Source organism: Pristiophorus japonicus, chromosome 5 (genome assembly GCF_044704955.1).
Source record: "Pristiophorus japonicus isolate sPriJap1 chromosome 5, sPriJap1.hap1, whole genome shotgun sequence".
NCBI classification, from domain to species: domain Eukaryota; kingdom Metazoa; phylum Chordata; class Chondrichthyes; family Pristiophoridae; genus Pristiophorus; species Pristiophorus japonicus.
Window position 1 is genome coordinate 244,600,153 of NC_091981.1, and position 24,489 is coordinate 244,624,641.

At 43.7% G+C, this 24,489-nt stretch overlaps 1 protein-coding gene across 9 annotated transcripts in view; it reads right to left on the reverse strand.

Moving 5' to 3' along the window:
• The window catches only part of mpp7a (MAGUK p55 scaffold protein 7a), a 544,364-nt gene that overhangs the window by 258,184 nt on the left and 261,691 nt on the right, over positions 1-24,489 (reverse strand). The window contains exon 1 of one of the 9 annotated variants that reach the window (XM_070881490.1): positions 12,142-12,200. The exons of the other annotated variants lie outside the window; for them this stretch is intronic. The gene's annotated coding sequence lies outside the window, so the exon portion shown is untranslated. Of the gene's footprint in view, positions 1-12,141; positions 12,201-24,489 lie in introns of those variants that run through there. 9 annotated transcript variants of the gene reach the window in all.

The following is a 24,489-nucleotide window of genomic DNA, read 5'->3' on the forward strand; positions in this document are numbered from 1 at the left end:
TCACCAGTTGCAGAATATTTGAAATGAATTTTATTAAAACATTGTAGGATATTTAAGGAGAACATCGGTAAAACTCAGTTTCACTGATCCTGCAAGCACATTTTCAGAAATAACCAAATACTAAGTATGCTGTGAAGTAAGAGCAAAACGTAGGATTGCTAGAACAGCAAACAATTAGGACTAATTTATTCCGTTTCACTGCAAAAAATCAGTTTCTTTGGACAAGCCCACACTGCTTATGAAGCAAAATTTTTACTGATGCATTAAGTATGAGATAATATGCCGCATGGAAAACCATCTACCCTTATGCCAGTTGTCTATACATTGCAAATAATAAAGATACCACTATAATCTGCTGTTTTTCAAAAATAGAAAAACATGACAATTGATAGTGTGGTTTTGGCTAAACGAATTAAAATTTATTTTAAGATATAGTTTTGTTCTTAAACAGATGAATCAGTCGAAAAAATTACAATAGAAAAGTAACTTCGAATGATATATGAGGCTGTTCTGAAGTGACCATTAAAGCACTGATTAGAGATTCTTAGTCATTTTACCAGAATTCTTTAACTGAGGTTAACTGCTTTAAGTGGGTTCTAACTCATCATTGCAATGTGGACTCAAATTGATAAACCATCTGAACTCCTGAACTGGGAAAAGACAGAACCACCTATTGCTCAAGAACCTTCTGAATATACGGTTGTCAACCAAAACCTACATCAAAAACACACTGGAGCACCCTGACGATGACACCAACTTGAGTGAATATTTTTTCATATTTCCTTCATCAAGCCCTTCATACTTTTGAACATCTCAAACGTTTCTAATCCAATGAAGAATAGCTCCAGTTTCTCTACTCTATGCTCATAACTAAAGCCGCACATCATTGATATCATATTGGCGAATCTTTTCTGTACCCTATCCATGAACTGGACATTCTTCCTAAACTAAGATGTTCAGAGTAACTGTGACCGAAACAATGATGAGTAAATTTATAAGAAACCGCCTTGTCCAGGAGTAGCGCAGCTTCCTTATCACTGTTCCTCAGTAAACTAGAGGTAGTTGACTTTACGCCGATAGATCGGATAAAGACAACCAACAATAGCCCTCCTCCTTTATGGACTTGTAACAGCTGCAACTGCAGCTTCACCTCGGTTCCCCGCAACTGCTGCTGCTCGTCCTCTTCCTCCAACGAGAATGGAGGAATCAAGAGAACTCCCACGTTGCGTATTATCCTCAGCTTTCTGAAGGCTTTCACGAACATATGAATATGAACATATGAATAATGACGGACAGGTAAAGAAGCTATGGTTCATCCAGCCTGGCCCACACAATTGTTGATCACAATATATACACTCCCCACCCCACCCAAAAAATTATCTTTGAAATTGCTCTTCGACCCATCTACGTAATCAAAACTAGTCCAGGAGATTACTCAATTCCCTGAAGTACCAACCGTTTGTAAGAGGTGACGTTTGCCCCAACCAGTTCTAGTTTACACTTGAATGAATTCACCGAATCGGCGCCCACTGCAGAAGACGGCAGCCTGTTCCAGAGGTCCACTATGCTCTGGGAAGAGAACCGCCTCCTCACATCTAACCGAGATCTGGCCTTGTACAATTTAAAATTGTGACCCCGGTCCTCCATAACTTATTAAATTGGAACAAACCATCAACTGGAACACAGTCTATTCCCTTCATTATCTTATAAACCTCAATCAGATCACCTCTAAGTCTATGCTTCTTAAAGTGTAGAGTCTCAACCCTATCTTGATGGTTTTTTATTGGGAATTAGTCCAGTGGCTCTCCTCTGTACTCTTGCCAAAGCCTCAAGGTCATCCAGCATCTGAGACGACAAAAACTGGACACAGTATTCCAAGTGACGCTGACCAATGTCTTGTACAAGGACAAAATACTATGACTCGTCTTATACCCAATTCTTCTATGAATGCACCCCAACACTCTTAAATGCTCTAGTTATCGCTTCATGGCGTTGCTCATGTACCTTTAGAGATATATGCACGAGAATGCCCAAATCACTTTTTTCTCTGCCGCCTTTCATGATTTTCCCTGAAGGGTATATGAATGCTGAGCATTTGCCCGGCTCACGTGCATAACACTGCATTTATCCAAGTTTATATAATTTGCCGGTCATGAACCCAATCTCTCAACACATTACGCCTGAAGCAGATGAGCATCGTCTACAGTCATAACACTTGCACAGATCTTATCATCTGCAAATTTGTAGATCATGCCCCCAACACCTACATAAAAAACATAGAAATTTGCAGCGCAGAAGGAGGCTATTCCGGTCCATCGTGTTTGCGCCGGCCGACAAAGCTGCATGGCCCTTGGTCAGCAGCCCTAAAGGTTACATATAAACCTATGAACAATGACGAAAAGGCAAAGAGCACCCAGCCCAATTAGTCCGCCTCACACAACTACAACACCCCTTATACTGAAACATTCCACACTCCACCCTAACCGGAGCCATGTGATCTCCTGGGAGAGACAAAAACCAGATAAAAACCCATGCCAATTTAGAGAGAAAAAAATCTGGGAAAATTCCTCTTCAACCCATCCAGACGATCGAAACTAGTCCAGGAGATCACGCTGGCCTTTATTCTATTCTCTGCAGTACTTACTATTATATCTGCGCCACACAACAAAAGGTCATTCAGACTAATCCCAATTACCAGCTCATGGTCCGTAACCCTGCAGGTTACTGCACTTTAAGTGCCCATCCAACCATCTCTTCAAAGTGGTGAGGGTTTCTACATCCATCACTCTGCCAGGCAACGAGTTCCAGATCCCCACAACCCTCTACGTAAAGCAGCCCCCCACCCCCACTCAAATCCCCTCTAAACCTTCCGCCAACCACCTTAAAACTATGCCCCCTTGTAATAGACCCCTCCACCAATGGAAATAGGCCCTTGCTATCCACTATGTCCATGCCCCTCAATATTTTGTACACCTCAATGAAGTCTCCTCTCAACCTCCTCTGTTCCAATGAGAACAAACCCAGCCTATCCAATCTGTCCTCATTACTAAGATTCTCCATTCCAGGCAACATCCTAGTAAATCTCATTTGCACCCTCTCTAGTGCAATCACGTCCTTCCTATAATACGGCGACCAGAACTGCATGCAGTACTCCAGCTGTGGCCGAACCAAAGTATTATACAATTTAAGCATAACCTCCCTGCTGTTATATTCTATGCCTCGGCCAAGAAAGGCAAGCATTCCGTTATGCCTTCTTAACCACCTTATCCACCTGGCCTGCTACTTTCAGGGATCGGTGGACAAGCACTCCAAGGTCCCTTTATTCATCGACACTATTAAGTGGCCTACCGCCGAATGTGTATACCCTTTCGTTATTAGCAATCCCAAAGTGCATCACCTCACGCTTCTCTGAATTAAATTCCATTTGCAACTGCTCTGCCCACTTGACCAGTAGATTGATATCCTCTTGCAGCCCATGACTTTCCTCTTCATTATCAACCACACAGCCAATTTTAGTGTAGTCTGCAAACTTCTTAATCATATCCCCTATATTCAAATCTAGATCATAAATGTACATCAGAAAAAGCAAGGGACCCAGTACTGAGCCCTGCAGAACCCCACTGGAAACATCCTTCCAGTCACAAAAACATCCATCAATCATTACACTTTGCTTCCTACCTCCAAGCCAATTTTGGATTCAACTTGCCACTTTGCCCTGTATCCCACGGGCTTTAACCTTCATGACCAATCTACCATGTGGGACCTTATCAAAAGCTTTGCTGAAGTCCATATATACTACATCTTATGCACTACCCTCATCAACCCTCTTGGTTACCCCCTCAAAAAATTCAATCAGGTTAGTCAAACACGATCTTCCCTTAACAAATCTGTGCTGACTGTCCCTAATTAATCCTTGTCTTTCCAACTACATCAAGATCATTAATAAAAATAAAGGGCAATGGACAGATTCCTTCTGGTCACCATCGATGACTGGTCTCCAAACAGATCCAATTCCATCTATAACTACTTCTTGCCGAAGTCCTGCCAGCCACTTCTCAAACCAGCTCAGTATATTACCACAAATACCAGAGGCTTCAACATTATAAAGAAGCCTCTTGTGCAGCACCTTCAGCAAAAGCTTTTTGTAAGTCTAAGTAGACAATGCCTACTGGGCTTCCCTCATCCACCAACTTGTAACTTCTTCAAAAAATACAATTAGATATGTGAGACACAACCTTTTTATGAAGCCATGTTGGGTGTCCCAAATATGCCCCTCTCGAGACAAGCACTTGAATATTGAATCCCGAAATGATGCCCTCAACCATCTTGCCTATTGCTGATTGTCAAACTGAAGGGCCTATAGTTACCTGGATACATCTTTTTACCTTTAAGCTGAGGACGACATTAGCCTCCTTCCAGTCTATAGGAACCATCCCAAGTACAGTGAGCTATTAAATGTACGAGCTAGGGGCTCGCACAGCAAGTGTCCCATCTCCCCGAGAACCCTCTGGTTGATATCATCTGGCCCATCTGCTCTATTTTCAAGTTCTTAATTCTTTCTAAAACTTAATATGTTCATCTAATTTAATATAACTAGCTTTCTTATTAAACTCATTCAATTCTAATATGAATTATAGACTTTTAGTGCCTTTAATTCCACCAATTAAAACCATATCATTTTGTGGTCACTGTTGCTAGATGTTCTCCCACATGGAGGCCAAAAACGAGGTCAGTCTCACCACTCAGCAAATTGTATCAAAAATCCAACGATGTCACTATGAATGAAGCAATGATTTTCTCCAGACAGATACAAATGATCGGAGTGCTCACAGTTGAGTGGCCCTTTCACTAACACTTCAAATTTCCAGCATATAGCACCTATTAATTTTGGGTGTGTCCAGCACTCCACTCAACTCCCAGCACAGGCACGACGGGCCAAATGGCATCCATCTGTGCTCTAAGATTCTGCAACTTCCACGATTTCAAGTGAAAATGGCATCACAGGACAACTATTTGGATTCAGCAGCATGGAGGCCGTAACCTGCGAGAAACCACCAGCCGCAAGTCGGGGTCTTAAAAGGAGGGAGGAGCAGCATGGAGGCATGTCACTTCAGGGAGCAGTGCGAGCTGGTGCAGGAGGGAGACAACTTGGAGAAGAGCGACTGGATTGGACGTCACCAAAATCAAGGTCACTGATTGGAGTGTGGGCAGTTCAGCAGGAAAGGTGGCAAGCAGCAAAGGAGCAGCGAGGTCGGGGTGAAGGAGCGGCAAGAGATTGTCGAACGACATGATCGGGGCCCAAGAGAGGCGCGAGTTCGGAGCCCAAAAGAGGTGAGGGCCCAGAGGCAGCACGGGCTAGCACACACTGAGATATGTGTGCGCACTAAGTCTGTGCAGCAGAGCTGATCGCCAGTCGCTTTGGTTAATCCTTGACACTGGAACAAGATCGAGCTCTTTCAAGCCTGTGGCTGGTGTGCAACGGCCACCGCACGTTAAAAAAATCCACGCACAGGCATCTTCCACCCTTCAATATGTAGCTCGGGACCTGGAATGTTAGGTCCTTCACTGAAACACCTGTGAACTCATCCCTTTTTGGTGTGAAAGCAAGTCATCCTCGATACGAGGGACCGCCTAAGAAGATGATGATATGAATACTGTAATGAGGCTCCTGTCTGAAACAGGTGAACGCTTGGATTGTCCTTATGATGGCCCCACACAAAATGGTCACGGGTAGATTGGGAGCGGAAGTAGGGCAGTATGTTCACACTGTGATTTTTGAAGGGTTACAGAAAGGTTCCCTTCCAAGCGGAGACTGTGCAAATTAAAACCAGTACATCCTAAGTGTTAAGATGGACATGGTTAGTCAACCTTTCACACAACACATCAAAACAGAAAGAACATCTGCCAAATGAAGATATTCATTCGAGGCCCTCAAAGTCCAGACAGTGCCTGGATGAGTAAATCTTGCCACAGGTTTATGGCGAGTATTGCATCTTCAGCACACTTCGACATATACTTGGAAATAATTTTGAGAGATTATCTGATATAAATGGCAATTTTAATTTGGACACGGCAGAATGTTTTGTTTGCTACAGAAAACTCAGTGCTCCTAATGTTTCTTCACTGGATTTTCCTTGAATTACAGTGGGAAGACTTGAGCACCAACTTGGCATGCTTTTCTGAATCACCGTACAATGAAATTCTGTTTCAGCCACTCTGATTGATGTGCTCACATGGTAGAAGCCTCTTTTCTGACCTGTGCAACAAGCAATAGTATTGACAATATAAAGTCCTGTTCCAATTGAAATTTACAAGGGTTCCTGTGGTTGATGTAAACTGTTGAACCAGACGCAGATATAAATCAAATGTTTTTTGTAATTAAAAAAACAGGAGCCAAAGCTGAAAAACTGCTTTGGGTACAAGTAACTTCAGCCTTCCATAGAAACATGATCCAGATAAGAGAAATTCTAAATTAACTTTCATGAGCAGTGTGAAAGTGACTGATATCAATGACCTGAGAACTGAATTTGTCTATTGAGGGTGCCATATGTAATGTGTGGGAAAGGCAAGACATAGTGCTGATCGATGAAAATCAAAGGGACAGAGACATCCACTGTTACAGCTGAAGTTGTTCCAGGAAAGTGGATGAAAATTCCTGAAGAAAATCAAGGTTCAACAATAAAGGCGCAATTTTGAAATAATGGCTAAGAGCCCCCACCATATACATTATCTTATCAACCTATTGTTAAGAATCAATTACAAACCAAACCCAACCCAAGAAACAAATATAATTCAGAACATGAAAATCAATTCACAATCTCCAAAGTACCATGGATTTTTGATTTGTCCTTTCTGAAAGAAAAAGATTGTAACAAGGAATTTGAATTTAAATTGCAACCTTGTTAAAGCTCTGCCACAGATGCCTGCACAGCCTTTTTGTTTCAGGAAGTTTCTCTCGGGAGTAACAAGTAGTTCACTGGCATCATGCTATGCAAGAAAATGGGCATAAATCGTCAGTCAAAGGTTTAAATAAACTGACATACATATGGTAAAGTGGCTTCTCGCAGATTATATAGCAATATTGTATTTCTGCACAAAAATGAAACACACGAGTATGGAAACGTACTTTTCAATGTTCTGCTAGACAGATTATTTTGACCTCTATATTTTCCATCTGTGTTTGTTAGAGTATCCAGTTTCTCTTGTAGACGAGATGATTATTTATAATGAGGTGTTCAGGAACAACAATAGACAGTTTGAAGATGAAGTTAAAAAATCCATTTGTGTCACTATAATCAAGGGAATAATGGAGGCATGTGAAAAAGGGACGGTGGTAGTCATGGGGGATTTTAACCTACATATCGATTGGTCAAATCAAATCGCACGGGGTAGCCTGGAGGAGGAATTCATAGAATGCATCCGGGATTGTTTCTTAGAACAGTATGTAACAGAACCTACAAGGGAGCAAGGCATCTTAGATCTGGTCCTGTGTAATGAGACAGGAAAAATAAACAATCTCCTAGTAAAAGATCCTCTCGGAATGAGTGATCACAATATGGTTGAATTTGTAATACAGATTGAGGATGAGGAAGTGTGTCAGAAACGAGCGTACTATGCTTAAACAAAGGGGACTACAGTGGGATGAGGGCAGAGTTGGCTAAAGTCGACTGGAAACAAGGACTAAACGGTGGCACAATTGAGGATTAGTGGAGGACTTTTAAGGAGCTCTTTCATAGTGCGCAACAAAAATATATTCCAGTGAAAAGGAAGGGCGGCAAGAGAAGGGATAACCAGCCGTGGATAACCAAGGAAATAAAGGAAAGTATCAAATCAAAGACCAATGCGTATAAGGTGGCCAAGGTTAGTGGGAAACTAGAGGATTGGGAAAATTTTAAGCAACAGCAAAGAATGACTAAAAAAGCAATAAAGAAAGGGAAGATAGATTATGAAGGTAAACTTGCGCAAAACATAAAAACAGATCGTAAAAGCTTTTACAGATATAAAACGGAAAAGAGTGACTAAAATAAATGTTGGTCCCTTAGAAGATGAAAAGGGGGATTTAATAATGGGAAATGTGGAAATGGCTGAGACCTTAAACAATTCTTTTGCTTCCGTCTTCACAGTGGAAGACACAAAAACCATGCCAAAATTTGCAGGCCACAGGAATGTGGGAAGGGAGGACCTTGAGACAATCACTATCACTAGGGGGGTAGTGCTGGACAGGCTAATGGGACTGAAGATAGACAAGTCCCCTGGTCCTGATGAAATGCATCCCAGGGTATTAAAAGAGATGGCGGAAGTTATAGCAGATGCATTCGTTATAATCTACCAAAATTCTCTGGACTCTGGGGAGGTACCAGCAGATTGGAAAGCAGCTAATGTAACGCCTCTGTTTAAAAAAGGGGGCAGGCAAAAGGCAGGTAACTATAGGCCGGTTAGTTTAACATCTGTAGTGGTGAAAATTCTTGAAACTATCATTAAGGAAGAAATAGCGGGACATCTAGATAGGAATAGTGCAATCAAGCAGACGCAGCATAGATTCATGAAGGGGAAATCATGTTTAACTAACTTACTGGAATTCTTTGAGGATATAACGAGCATGGTGGATAGAGGTGTACCGATGGATGTGGTGTATTTAGATTTCCAAAAGGCATTCGATAAGGTGCCACACAAAAGGTTACTGCAGAAGATAGAGGTACGTGGCATTGGAGGAAATGTATTAGCATGGATAGAGAATTGGCTGGCTAACAGAAAGCAAAGAGTCGGGATAAATGGGTCCTTTTCGGGTTGGAAATCAGTGGTTAGTGGTGTGCCACAGGGATCAGTGCTGGGACCACAACTGTTTACAATATACATAGATGACCTAGAAGAGGGGACAGAGTGTAGTGCAACAAAATTTGCAGATGACACTAAGATTAGTGGGAAAGCGAGTTGTGTAGAGGACTCAGAGAGGCTGCAAGGAGATTTGGATAGGTTAAGCGAATGGGCTAAGGTTTGGCAGATGGAATACAATGTCGGAAAGTGTGAGGTCATCCACCTTGGGAAAAAAAAACAGTAAAAGGGAATATTATTTGAATGGGGAGAAATTACAACATGCTGTGGTGCAGAGGGACCTGGGGGTCCTTGTGCATGAATCCCAAAAGGTTAGTTTGCAGGTGCAGCAGGTAATCAGGAAGGCGAATGGAATGTTGGCCTTCATTGCAAGAGGGATGGAGTACAAAAGCAGGGAGGTCTTGCTGCAACTGTATAAGGTATTGGTAAGGCCGCACCTGGAGTACTGCGTGCAGTTTTGGTCACCTTACTTAAGGAAGGATATACTAGCTTTGGAAGGGGTACAGAGACGATTCACTAGGCTGATTCCAGAAATGAGGGGGTTACCTTATGATGATAGATTGAGTAGACTGGGTCTTTACTCGGAGTTTAGAAGGATGAGGGGTGATCTTATAGAAACATTTAAAATCATGAAAGGGATAGACAAGATAGAGGCAGAGAGGTTGTTTCCACTGGTAGGGGAGTCTAGAACTAGGGGGCACAGCCTCAAAATACGGAGGAGCCAATTTAAAACCGAGTTGAGAAAGAATTTCTTCTCCCAGAGGGTTGTGAATCTGTGGAATTCTCTGCCCAAGGAAGCAGTTGAGGCTAGCTCATTGAATGTTTTCAAGTCAAAGATAGATAGATTTTTAACCAATAAGGGAATTAAGGGTTATGGGGAGAGGGCGGGTAAGTGGAGCTGAGTCCACGACCAGATCAGCCATGATCTTATTGAATGGCGGAGCAGGCTCGAGGGGCTAGATGGCCTACTCCTGTTCCTAATTCTTATGTTCTTATGTCACTTGTGAGGTCACAAATATAGTGCAATTAAAAAGTATTTATTTTAAACTTTGAATGGTGGTGTAAGACTTCAGGATTTCAAATATTAAATTTCTGAAACATTTACTGAAAAAGTCTTCAAAATGTAATATCTCACCAAACAAAACATTTTGTACAATCTCATTCTGATAAAATCAGTTCGCTGAAGTGATCCAATAATCGACAGTGCAGAAACATAGAACATAATGTGAAAGATTTGAGCCTTGAATTTCAATCTCTCCTGAAAACAGTTGCACATGGCGTGGGATGCACGTTGCACATGCCTGTCACAAGATTTCTGGGACCACGTGAAATGGTGTTGTCAGCTCATTATCATGAGTGAGGCATGCAACAACTTGCATTCATATCCCAATGCGGTTCACAGAAGCATTAGCCACAATTTGGCACCGAGCCACATAAGCAGACATTAGGTAACCAAAAGCATGGTCAGAGGGGTAAAGTTTAAAGAGCGTTTTAAAGGAGGAGTGTGTGATAAGAGAGACAGAGGTTTAGGGAGGGAATTCCACAGCTCGGGAACTTAGGAACAGGAGTCGGCCATTTAACCCCTCGAGCCGGTTCTGCCATTCACCGAGATCATGGCTGATCTGTGACCGAACTCCATTGCCCCATATCACATAATACCTTTGGTTAACAAAAATCTATCAATCTCAGATTCAAAATTAACAACTGCCATGTGTGTAGGCGTGTTTCCTAACTTCACTCCTGAAAGCCTTGACACTAATTTTTAGGCTGTGTCCTCTGGTCCTAAACTTCCCAACCAACAGAAATAGTTTCTCGATCAGTTCCCCTTACTGCCTTGAAAACTTTGCAAATCACCCCTGAACCTTCTAAATTCCAGGAAATACAACCCTCATTTGTGTAATCTCTCCTTGTAATGTAACCCTTGGAGTCCAAGTATCATTCTGCTACATTTACGCTGTACTCCGTCCAAGGACAATATTTCCTTCCTAAGATGTGGTGCCCAGAACTGAACACATTACTCCAGGTGTGGTCTAACCATGACTTTGTATAACTGTAGCATAACCGAACGTCTTGCTCTCCAAATATATAGCCCAGCATTCCATTAGACTTTTAAATTATTTTCTGCACCTGTCCATGATATTTTAATGATCTATGTACATAGGTCTCCAAGTCTCTTTGGACCGCCACTATTTCTTGCTTTTCACCATTTATCCTTTTTAGGTCCAAGGACCTCACACTTGCCAATATTGAAATCCATTTGCCACTGTTTTGCCCAATGACTTAATTTATTACCAACTCGTAATTTTATGTTTCCATTTACACTGCTGAAAAGGTCGCCTATCGACGTCATTGGCAAACTTAGATGATGGGATAGAGAGTCATGTATCCAAGTCATTAATAAATACGGTGAATAGTTGAGACCCCAACACAGATCCCTGTGGGACACTAGTCATATTCTGCCAATTTGAGTACCTGCCCATTATCTCTACTCTCTGTCTCCTCTGTCTCTCGGCCAATTTCCTAACCAGGTCAATAATTTGCCTTCAATTCCATAAGCTTCAACTTTAGCTAACAATCTCTTATGAGGGACTTTATTGAATGTCTTCTGGGAGTCCATATAAATAACATACATAGACATTCCCCTGTCCACAACTTCAATTACTTCTTCAAAAAGTTCAATCAGGTTTCTCACGCATGAGGAACCCCTTGACGTCCATGCTGGCTCTCTGATTCGCTGAAAAATTTCAGTGTTCAGTCACACTTACAGACTCCGAACAACAAATGTTAGGATAACTGTTCTATAATTCCCTGGTTTTGTGCTCTCACCTTTATTAAATAGCAAAGTGACATGTGCAATTTTTCAATCTGAAGAAAGATTCCTTAATCTTGGGAACAAGGAAAGATTATAATTGGGGCATCTGCATTATTCTCACCTACTTCCTTTAAAACCTTGGGATGGAAACCATCCATCACACTTAAGTGCCATTATTTTCTTCATTACTGTATTTTGCTTATGATAATTTTGGTGAGTCCCCATCCCAATATTAATTTCCTTGCGATGTCAGGCATGCCATCCTCTTCTTCCTCTGTAAATTCTGCACAAAATAATTATTCAACATGCCCACCATTACCAGATTTAATTGCAAAAATATTGTGTTGAATTTGATGCCACTTGCAAGTTTCTTTTCATACTCCCTTTTTGTCACTTTTATCACCTTTTGTTGTTCTTTGTAACTCTCCTAGTTGCCAGGATCTGGGCTATTTTTTGCACTTTTCTGTAATTTTCCTTTAGTTTATGTTGTCCCTTACCTCTCATCATCCATGGCTGTTTTTCATTGGCAAGTAGAGCTCTTGCTCATTAGGACATCAAACTGGTTCGATATCATAATAAATTAATTTTTCGAACTTCTCCCAAATGTCATAAAGGGGCAAAGCCATTCAATTCAAATACAAACATCTAGTATTTGTTTAAAAATGTGTTTGATTGTCCATGGAACTAATCATTTTATTTTAGTCCTAGTCAATTGTTGGAAATTATGTCTCATCCTGGCTGGTTCAAATTGAAGATTCTGTCCATAGCCTCAGAAATTATACAAGCCACATTGTTGACATGGACACTGTAAAAAACAAAAGAACTGCCATGTAAAATATACAGTTTGGTACAGCAGTCCTGACATTTTGTTTTCTATCTATTCTTAGTTGAGTTTAATAACTACCTTGAAATCTGTACTTCGTCAATGCTATTTTTCATTAATTATTTTATTATTTAATGAATTCATTTGGCAGTTAAAACCTAAACAAACACATATGAAATAAGTGATTAAGTTTAATGGAATTCATAGTATAGATAAAGGCAAACTATATATCGGAACAAGAGGGCATAAACTGATTAGAAATAAAAACAGAAAATGCTGGAAATACTCAGCAGGTCAGGCAGCATCCATGGAGAGTGAAAAAGAGTTAATGTTCCAGGATGATGACCTTATGTATTAACTTAAAATTAGAGATAGGTTGTTCAGGGGTAATGTCAGGAAGCACTTCCCCACACAAAGGTTAGTGAAAATCTGGAACTCTCATGCCCAAAAGCTGTTGAGGCTAGGACAATTGAAAATATCAAAACTGAGATTAATAGATTTTTGTTAGGCAAGGGTATTAAGGGCTCGAATTTGATGAAGGCCTCCGTCCCCCGCCCCCCCCCACTCAAGTGTCGCCCAAAGGACCGCCGATGTCCCAAATGATTCTTTGGGCGGCTTTTCATCAGCAAGGTCCCTCGAAGGTCGGCAAAGCAGCGACACACGCTGCCAATCTGGGCGGCAGCTCTCATTCTCGGCAGCAAATGCGCTTGCCGCCCAAGCGCTGCCGAGGATGGAGTCGGGCCCATGGAGGGTCGAACACCTAAAAATATAAAGCATTTAAAAAAAACATGCGACCTTCAGGGGACCCCATACAGATAAGTCCCTGTAAAGAAATAAATGTAAAAAAATGTCACTAACCTGATTTTCCCCCATCTTCACACTTACCATTGAGGACAGAGCAGCCTCCATGTCGCGGTCTACCGCTGTCCTGCCGCCAACTCCCGCCCGAAGGTGGGATGCGCATCGGCCGCCCGCTGACGTTGGCGGGAGCTTCCTGGCGGCTCTCGACTCCCGCCCGCTCCAGTCCATGTTGAAAGTGGCACTGGACGGTTCGAGCAGAGCAATTTCAGCGGCAGTGGGCAGCAGTGAGCGGTAAGTTCATCAATTTCGGCCCCCAAGGGTTACAGAACCAAGGCAGGTATATGGGAATTAATAGAGATCAGCCATGACCTAACTGAATGCCAGAACAGAAAGAATCAAAGCGCTGAACAGCCTATTCCTGTTCCCATAACAGCCAGGCAAAGACCAGTACAAATACAAAATTGGCATCTATCCGACAAAGTGGAAAATTGCCCACGTATGTCCTGTCCACAAAAAGCAGGACAATTCCAATCCTGCCAATTACCACCCCGTCAGCCTACTCTCAATCAGCAACAAAGTGATGGAAGGGGTCACCAATAGTTATATTAAGCGGTACTTTGTCACCGATGCAGTGTTTGGGTTCCGCGAAGACCATTCTGTTCCAGACCTCAGTCCAACCTTGGTCGAAACATGGACAAAAGAGCTGAATTCCAGAGGTGATGAGAATGACTACCTTTGACATCAAGGAAGCATTTGACCAAGTGTGGTATCAAGGAGCCCCAGTAAAATTGAAGCCAGTGGGAATCAGGTAGGAAAATCTCCACTGGTGAGAGTCATACCAAGCACAAAGGACGGTGGTTGTGTTTATTGGAGGCAATTCATCTCAGCCCCAGGATATTGCTGCAGGATTTCCTCAGGACATAGTCCTAGGCCCAACCATCTTCAGCTGCTTCAATGAAAGGTCAGAAGTGTGGATGTTAGCTGATTGCATAGTGTTCAGTTCCATTCCCAACTTCTCAGGGACCGAGTGTAATGTAGCCAAGTTTTGCTAATGATACAAAGATGCTTCTGCTCCTATTTCTTATGTTGTTACAATAAAGCAGTCCCTGCCAACATGCAGCAAGACCTGGATGACATCCAGGCATTTGCTGATAAGTCGCATGTAACATGCGCATTACACAAGTAGCAGGCAATGATGATCTCCAACAAGAAAGTGTAGTCATCTCCCCATGACATTTAATGGCATGATCATAGCCGAATCCCCCATCACCAACAGCCTGGGGGGTCATCACTGACCAGAAACTTAACTGGAGCAGCCACATAAATACTGTGGCTACATGAGCAGGTCAAAGTTTGGGTATTCTGCGAAGAGTTTCTCACCTGTTAACTTCCCAAAGGCTTTCCACCATCTACAGGGCACAAGTCGGAAGTGTGATGGAATACTATCCACTTGCCTGGATGAGTTCAGCTTCAACAACACGCAAGAAAAAAGCACGACACCATCCAGGACAAAGCATCCCACTTGATTGCCATCCTAGCCACCACCTCAAACATTCACTCCCTCCACCACCGGCGCACCGTGGCTGCAGTGTGTACCATCTGCAAGATGCACTGCAGCAACTCGCCAAGGCTTCTTCGGCAGCACCTCCCAAACCCGCGACCTCTACCAGCTAGAAGGACAAGAGCAGCAGGCATGTGGGAACACCACCTGAAATTTCCTCTCCAAATCACACACCATCCTAACTTGGAAATATATCGCCATTGCTTCATCGTCGTTGGATTAAAATCCTGGAACTCCCTCCCGAACAACATTGTGGGAGTACCTTCACCTCACAGATTGCAATATTTCTAGAAGGCGACTCACCACCACCTTCTCAAGGGCAATTAGGGATGGGCAATAATTGCTGGCCTGGCCAGCAATGCCCACAACCGATGAATGAAATTAAAAGACCTGCTAATCTATTTCTGTGGAACTCATACACACCATGGCCCCCACCAACCATGCCACCCACCCCCAGTATTCTTCTAGCTTCTGAATAAAGGAGGCTTTCATGAGGGCATACAATAAAATTATAGGCCACATCTAATTGAAGATTGATTTATTTTCAATGCCTGGGCATTCTTCAAATTTATTTAGATATCTGGGCAAGTGAAACCATTGTTCATGGGAAATGAAGGCTCACCTATGGCAATAGCTGATGATGCTAAATCAAAAAATAAACCTAGAACAAAAAAAAAAGCTAAGAAAATACAAAAACGTAACCGTCTTCATCTTGAACATTGTCAGTTAGTGCTGAGACTAAAGGTAAGCAGTCTTCTGAGCTTCCTTCAGGGAGTACAGTATGATGAGGAAAGGCTTTGACTTAGTATTGATCACCCAAGAGAAATTAGCTTTCTTGTCATGGGCTCCTTTTATATGTCTGCAGTACCTCACCATTTAATCAATATGCCAGGTATAACTGTCGTTAACATGTGATGTGCAGTACTAGGAAAAATATTTTGCTCAGTGATCAAAAAGTAGTTTCGCTCAGTTCAACAAGACTCAACCAGATGTGGACACATCTCACAATGGTTGTTGAAATAAGTATACTATAAATAAGCCAAGAAGTTTGCCTGCCCATTCTGAGACCAGAAAGTTCACCAAAGCAGTAATAGTGAAAAGCCACAGAAGGGGACCAGTAAAAAGGAATAATAAAAAAAAAATCAGCCTAGCACATTAAATACTCCAATGACAAAGTAAAAAAAGATGTATAATGAATGGTATGCAAACATCAAAAATAAATGGGTTTTCCTGAAAAGATTTCCCGGTATAATTTACTGTTTGCATGGGAGTGCACTAATCTAAAGTGATCTAAAATATTTGGCAGATGAATGTTGATAAGTACCATATGACTCCCAGTGTTTCTTTTTGTCAGATTAACATAATTTTTTTCATTAGTTATTAAATGTTTTTATTCTGCAGGCTTGTAAAGACTTCAAAATTTATGAGCAGTTGCATAATTTATAATGTGAGTCTGATAAAACCCAACTGAGTCTTTCATTCAAAGTAGGGTATTAGTCACATGGCCACTAAACAAATCACAACTAATACACCCTTGGATGAAACTGGTGCTGCATATTTGGTGCTAAAGTCTTCAAAAGGATTCACTTTGAACTTCAATAAATCAAATTAATACCTGGCAGGACCAATGATTGGATTCAAATGATCAGTATCAGCTGAACCAAGAAAATGGACTGCAAGTTTCAAACAAAAAAATATATCAGCGTTGTGCCAGAGCGCGCAACTTTTGCCAAATGAAAGTTCACGACGGGCGTTAGCGCTAACTCCGGCGTTGCACGATAGAATTTATGCACCTGAGCCGAAAGTTCCGGTCCTAAAAAAAAAATCGACCATTCTGCGCATGCACAATTCTTTTTTTCCCCCCACGCTTCTGGTCTGTTGTCCGACCACAAACGCTAATGCAGGGCACGGCCACACGCATGCGCAGTACATCTGGGGCTGAATCAGCCATTTTATTATTCGGTTGATAATGGAGGAGGAAGACAGCAGGCAACACACGAGACAATATTCACAAGAGGCTAACGAAGCTCTTGTGGGGGCTATGGAGAGGGGATGGCAGGAACTACACAGGAGGGGTGGATCTAAACCCCTGCCACACATGTTTAACAGAATCTGGAGGGAGGTTGCTGAGGAGGTCTCTGCCTTGGACACTGATCAGGACCAGGAAGCAGTGCCGGAAAAGTTCAATGATCTTTCGAGGGTAGGAAGAGGACGATTTTTATTGATGTACCCCTTTATCACTTAAATTATAAATCTGACACACTATTTGCCCTCATGCCATGAATGATCTTCACACATTGCTTCCTGAGATCTCAAGATGGCTCCCCACTTTGATGTCCTCCTGATAAACCACATACAACTTCCAAGGCCAATAAACAGAGGATTCTAATTACATTCAGACAGTATGGTATAAGTGCTTTGGTGGCATTGTGTGTGTGCCACAAGAGCAGATGGACCCTCTGGTAATCATTCCCATTTTTTTCTTTGCAGGCAAAGAAGTCCTGTAACTGCCGCAAATAAACGGAGGTCCGCCTCAGACCCTGCCAATTACAGGCCTGGAGGAGTGAGTGGCAGGCCTCATCGGCATTTCAGGTCAGACAACTGCCAGTGGTGGTGCTAACTCCCGCTTGCATACTGAGGGTAAGTCCTGCACACTGCCTGGGTTGGGTTAGGGCAATGTGATGCAATGTCTCTAGACTAGGGTTGGGCATTGTGATGCAGTGTCTGTGGACTAGATATAATGGAGTAGCGGCAGTCCTTTAAATGAGCCTGTGCTATGTGACCACCTTCATGTCACCCTGCCCCCCCCCCCTCCCACCCCCTGCTGCTAACCACTCGTGTTATGTATGGAGAAAGAGTCAGACTGAACACTGAGCTCAAAGTAATGTGTGACCTTAGCCTTTTATTTGCAGGTCTCCAGAGTGCTTCTCCAACCTGTGAGGCCTACTGAAATACCTGTGCTCTCAAGGGATTATGGGATCCCTTAGCTCTCCAGGGGATGAGCCCTCTGGTGGCTGTACAGAGTAAATACAAGTTTACCAACATAACTCGTCTGTTGTTTTCTACTTCCAGATGACCAGTCACATGCGCCTCACCCCTCAGATCAATCCTCCACGTCAGGCCATCATGTGGAGGAGGAAGAGGAGAAAGAGGAAGAGGAGTTGAAAGAGCAGCCGACTCCTGGGGGGGTGCGGGAGCAGAACAGATGCACTCTACAATTCTTTTTCCACTGGCAATCACCTCGTCAGAAGATGATGTTATAGTCCTGGGCTTGGAGATCTCTGAGGCTCCTGGGATTAGTGGCGTGCAGCAACGCTGTTCTGAGGTTGAATCCCGTATGCCATTTCTCCAAAGGGCGAGTTGACAAAGTCGGTCTGCTGACAGACAGGCGGACGTGGAAATGGACATGGTGGGACTATCCAGGGAGAGCATCCAGCTCACCTGTCAGCTCCTTGATGTTGTGGGTAGGATTCCTGCGACGATCAAGAATCTGACTGCAACCATAACTGAGGTTGGGTTGTAGATTGTCGGTGCGAGCCGCAAAACCTGCGAGGCCATCACTGCCCACACGAGGCTGGTGGCCCCCACCAGTCACCCCGAAGTCCCAGAGAGTATGGCGAGCACCCTTTCCGAGTTCCCCAGTGTGACACCCAGACCCATCCCCACACCACCAGTGACTGGCGACGCCGATGGAGAAGTTCGCCAGTCAGAAGCTGGGCCTTCCAAGTCACAAGCTCGTCCTGTGTCTCCCCAGGAGGCGTCTCCAATGTCTCTCCACCCAACATTGCAGCGTGGTGGCGGTGGTTTCACACTTTAATCACCATTTGTTATTCTATTAAAGTTTCAACGTTTCATGAATTCTTTTGTTCACAACCATTCCGATACAGTGTCTCATTTGCAGAATAAGAGGGGGAATAGTCAACATTGTGGGATAGAGTGACCAGGCAATGGTCAAACATGCCATTCACTCTTCAAGCAAAGCTTTCAATTATGAGCTGCTGATGTAAGGCTTTTGCAGCGGCAAAATTTCCACGATGCTTCCGATGTAATGGATTCCTCGCCAGGCTCCTCTTCCTCCTCCCCCTCCCTCCTGAGGTGGTCCTGCAAACCCCATTGGCAAATCCTGTCCCCTCATGATGGCTAAGTTGTGTATCATGCAGCACACCACAATGAACTCAGAGACCTGCTGAGGGAGTATTGCAGGCAGCCTCCAGAGTGGTGCAGGCATCGGCAGCACTGCTTGAGCACTCCAATTGTCTGTTCGACGATGTTGCGTGTGGCTGCATGGCTCTCATTATAGCGATGCACAGTTTCTGTCAGGGGGAGCTCATGAGCCAGGTGGGCGAGGCCTTAACCTTTGTCCCCGAGCCTCCAGCTCAGGCCTGAGACAGTGCTCTCACGCAAGATGAAAGCATCATGGATGTTCCCTGGATATTGGGTATTGACTGCCACGTTGCGCTGAGCATGGTCGCAGATGATCTGTACGTTCATGGAGTGGAATCCCTTTCGGTTTTGGTAAACCTCTGAATTCAGTAAAGGTGCTCGCAGGGCGATATGCATACAATCAAAGGCACGCTGAACCTTGGGGAAGCCAGCAAATCATCCAAAACCAATAGCCTTCTCATTCTGGGCCTCCTTGGTCATTGGGAAGTTTATGAAGTCCATCCTGCATGCGTACAGTCAGTAGTCACCTGGCGAATGCAGCAATGTGTAGCGTGCTGCGAGATGGAGCATATGTCCCCCGCTGATGCCTGAAAGGAGCCGGAGGCGTGGAAGGCAAGTGCCGCAGTCACCTTCACCTCGACAGGCAGTACAGTCCTGGTGCCGCTGGTAAACTGTAGGTCTGCCTTTGAGCTGGCATATCTCTGTCAGCATTTCTTTTTGGAAGCGCAGCCTTCTAACGCACTGTGCCTCAGAGGGCTGCAGGTCTGAGCAATGTTCCCTGTAAAGTCATTGGGGGTAAGGCCTCCTCGCCAGACATCTGCATCCTCTTTGCTTATGTTCAAAATGATCATCAATAAGCCATCTTGCAGCTCAACGCCATATAGCAGCCAGGAATAATGGCGGACATAGTATAGCCCCCATCTTTTAAAATGCACTTAAATGTCCTTTAAAACAAATTATAAACTCACATAAACTTCACAATGCAAAGTATGCAGTAACGCAGCATTCTTCTCCCAATGCTTTTAATCACTCAGAACTCAAACTTTGTCATTTGTTTCCAAGATGGTGCTGTTAGCGCCTGGTGCGCTCGTTTTTTGCTGGCGGGTTCCTGGGCGGACGCTAAATTGGGCGATATGGCCGAAAGTTCCGCTCGGGGCGCTAGCGCAGCGATGCACGATGATTTACGTCACCCAAATGTTGAAAACAGCAGGCGGGCGCTAAGTTTTAGCACCATCGCAAAACCATTGCCAAAAGTTCTGCCCAGGTGCAAAACTTGCGCACCTCGTTTTTATGCCCCGCTCAGGTGCTAAACGGGGTGCAAATTAGCCAAAAATCCAGCCCCTTGTTTCAAAGGTTGGGTTTTAAAATCAGCACTCTGCTCCATTGATCTGAAGGAACTTGCACTGGGAAGAGAAAGAACCAATTAAAAATAATCTGGCTTGTATGATCAATAAGGAAATGTAAATTGTTCATACCTCTCAGTAATAAGCAATGGGAACTACTTCTGTATTTTGGGAACTGGTCTTCTATTTTAATTAAAAATGATGCAAGAGGCACTGTTAAATTTGTCTCAAAGCAATTGCATTATTGTCTTACTTTAATTGGAAAATATTGTTTTAAGTGTTTCAATCATGATGCACGGGTAGATTTGTACTTCAGTTACTGTTCTAAAACATGCATCAAGCTCCCCAGCCAGTAATTTTTTTTAACATTTAGAGAATGTGGACTGCATCAAGCTAACAAACATTTAAATTGACTGCAGGATTGACTAAAGAAATGCCCAAGAGGTCTATTAAATCCCCTTGGGCACGTCTTACACCTTGTTTGACAATGCACTGCAGTGATACTGCGATATCAACCTTAAGCAGTGACAGACTACCCCCTCAAGTCCCACTCCAGGGATTGAGCACATAAATCTAGGCTGACACTCCAGTGCCACTGACAGAGGTGCCATCTTTCGGATGAGACATGAAACCGAGGCCCCCCTCTGCTCTTTCAGGTAGACGGAAAAGATCCCATTGCACTATTTTGAAGGAGAGCAGGGGAGTTATCTCCAGCGTCCTGGCCAATATTTTATCCCTCAATCAACATAACAAAAACAGATTATCTGGTCATTTTCACATTGCTGTTTGTGGGAGCTTGCTGTGTGTAAATTGGGTGCCACATTTCCCACATTACAACAGTGACTGCACTCCAAAAGTACTTAATTGGCTATAAAGTGCTTCACGATAGTCAATGGTCATGAAAAGTGCTATATAGAATGCAAGTCTGTCTTTTCTTATTTCAAGAAAACAGAAATCATTCTGGGTTTAAGGGGTTAAAACCTAGGGCTTGTGAAAAGCAAAATGCATCTTTGAAAACCTGTTTGAAAAGAATGAGGAGTTCTCACCAAGCAGTCAATTTGGATTATTCCACAACAAACTGTTTTAATATAAAAGCAGGATAAAGTCAGCCCATCAGATATTCATTTCTGTAAGCGCACCAGTAAGTTTTCAAGGATTCTATTATACAACCCCACTTCCACTATTTTCAAATTCAAGAAAACCAGAGATCTGTTCAGCCTGCATTGGAGGTCTTGTTATTTAGAACTGAAAGACAATTCGAGTGGATGACCTGGGCACTTTGAGATTTCATTTCAGTTCTAAAATGTTAAAAGTTGTATTTTCACCAGTTTCAGTTGCACTGCAGTGACATGACACCTTTTCTGTCACTTTGAAGTCAAAAATTACCTTGTAAGGATGCAAAATGTACAGTATCAAAAGACTTCTTTAAATTTTCTATTTGCTTAACCATTGTTCTGCCTCAGGGTTTATTTGAATCTGATGGTTATCTATTGAAATTACTGAGCCGTTGCTCCTGGTGTTTAAGTATAGAAATTGATTTCTCAAAGTGAAAAGATGAAACAAATAATTCAAAGCACAAAAAGAATATTCCAGTAACCACAGTATTGTAATGTTTTGATGAATAATTCCAATGTACTCAAGGATGAAAATTAACGACTTCAGATGCTCAAACAGCCCAATTTGAATGAACTATTTTCTTGTTGAAGTCAGCATCTGTTACAGAACTGTGACAAGCCATTTTATGGGGAGGAGTGAAATGACAATGAAAAAAATTGAAATGCAAAGTGAGGTGGTTTTATCAGAGCATATCACACACCATCGGCTGGATTTTCGGGTGGTTTGCGACCGGGTTTTGGCCGCGTTTTGACCTTCCGTGACGAAAAAATGGACGCGCAGCTGATTTTCCCCGGTCGCAATCCTCGGCTCAGCATTTGCTTGGAAGCACCACCGGGGAGAGCTGCGCCTGGGTGTGAACACTTGGATTGCAACATCGTCAGAGTTTTGAGACTCACCCAACCCGTATGCCGTGCCCCGATGACTGCCAGGGTAAACACGGCAGTCCAGCCCAATTCCTGACCTTACTCCCGCTGCACCACAGATGGTGCATTGTGTGGGGCTCATGGATTGTTAACCAGTTTATTGGGTATGAAATGAAGTGACAGTGTCGTGACTTCCGGATTTCATCCACTCCAATTATGTCCTTTGTCACACATGCACCAAACTTTCCGAGAAATCGGGTGTGGGTGTAATGGGGGTGGGTGTTGGAAGACTCCCCTTGCCGACAGCCCCTCTCTCTCTCCCACACACTGTCTTTCTCTCTCTCTCCCCCCAGTCTCTCTCTCGCTCTCTGCCTGCCCCCCCAATCCCCCCGCCAGTCCCATTCTCTCGCTCCCCCAGTCTCACTCGTTCCCCCCCAAATCTCTCACTCTCTCCTCCTCCTACTCCTCCCCCACCCAGAGTCTCTCTCTCTCTCTCTCGCTCAATATTTTCTCTCCCACAGAAGGCCGTAAAAATGTTTCAAATAATCCAAAAGCTAGAACCAGCTCCAGCTCCAGCTCCACGCAGCTCGTGGTTTGGGTCCATTTCCGACTTCCTCGTATATCGCACTGCGCATGCATAACCGAATCGAGGGCCTATACTCAAAAGGGGGCCAGAGTCCAATGCACAGAAGGACACACAAAAAACTAGTGCAAATAACCACTGTTTATATAGTGCCTTTAATGTAGTAAAATGCCCTAAGGCACTTCATAACAGTATTATAAGGCAAAGAATTTGACACTGAGCCAGATAAGGAGAAATTCGGGCAGATAATCAAACGCTTGGTCAAAGAGGTAGGTTTTAAAGCTTCTTAAAGGAGGAAAGAGAGGTAGACAGGCGGAGAGGTTTAGGCAGGGAGTTCCAGAGCTTAGGACCTAGGCAACAAAAGGCATGGCCACCAATGGTTGAGCGATTATAATCAAGGATGCTCAAGAGGGCAGAATGAGAGCAGCGCAGACATCAGGGGATTGTGGGGCTTGAGAAGATTACAGAGATAGGGAGCGGCAAGGCGATGAGAAATTTGAAAATAAGGATGAGAATTTTAAAAATCGAGCCAATGTAGGTCAGCGAGCACAGTGGTGAACGAGACTTGGTGCGAGTTAATACACGGGCAGCAGAGTTTTGGATGACCTCAAGTTTATGTAGGGGAGAACGTGGGAGGCTAGCCAGGAGTGCATTGGAATAGTCAAGTCGAGAGGTTACAAAGGCATGGATGAGAGTTCCAGCAGAGGATGCGCTGAGGCAAGAGCAGAGATGTTATGGAGGTGGAAAAAGGCGGCCTTAGCTATGCTGCAGATATGTGGTCAGAAGCTCATTTCAGGGTCAAATATGATACCAAGGTTGCGAACAATGTGATTCAGCCTCAGACAGATATTCGGGAGAGGGATTGAGTCAGTGGCTTGGGAACCAAGTTTGTGGCGGGGACTGAAAACAATGGCTTCAGTCCTCCCGATATTTATTTGCGCAAAATTTCTGCTCATCCAGAACTGGATGTCGGCCATGCAGTTTGACAATTTAGAGACAGTAGAGGGGTGAAGAGAAGTGGTGGTGAGGCAGAGCTGGGTGTCGTCAGCATACATGTGGAAACTGATGCTGTGTTTTCGGGTGATGTCGCCGAGGGGCAGCATGTAGATGAGAAATAGGAGGGGACCAAGGATAGATCCTTGGGGGACACCAGAGGTAACGATGTAGGAGCGGGAAGAGAAGACATTGCAGGTGATTCTCTGGCTATGATTGCAGTCTCACCCAGCTGGACGACCGTAGAGAGGTGTTGGAGAAGAATGGAGTGGTCAAGAAGGGAGAGGAGGGATAGTCAACTTTGTCAGTCACAAAATATGTCATTTGTGACTTTGGTAAGAGCCATTTCAGTTCTGTGGCAAGAGCCATTTCAGTTCTGTGGCAGGGGTGGAAATCTGATTGGAGGGATTCAAACATGGAGTTGCGGGAAAGATGGGCACAGATTTGGAAAGCTACAACACGTTCAAGGACTTTGGAGGGGAAAGGGAGGTTGGAGATGCGGCGGTAGTTTGCAAGGACAAAGGGGTCAAAGGATTTTTTTTTGAGGAGAGGGTTGATGACGGCAGACTTGAGGGAGGGGGGATGAGGTGGGGACAGT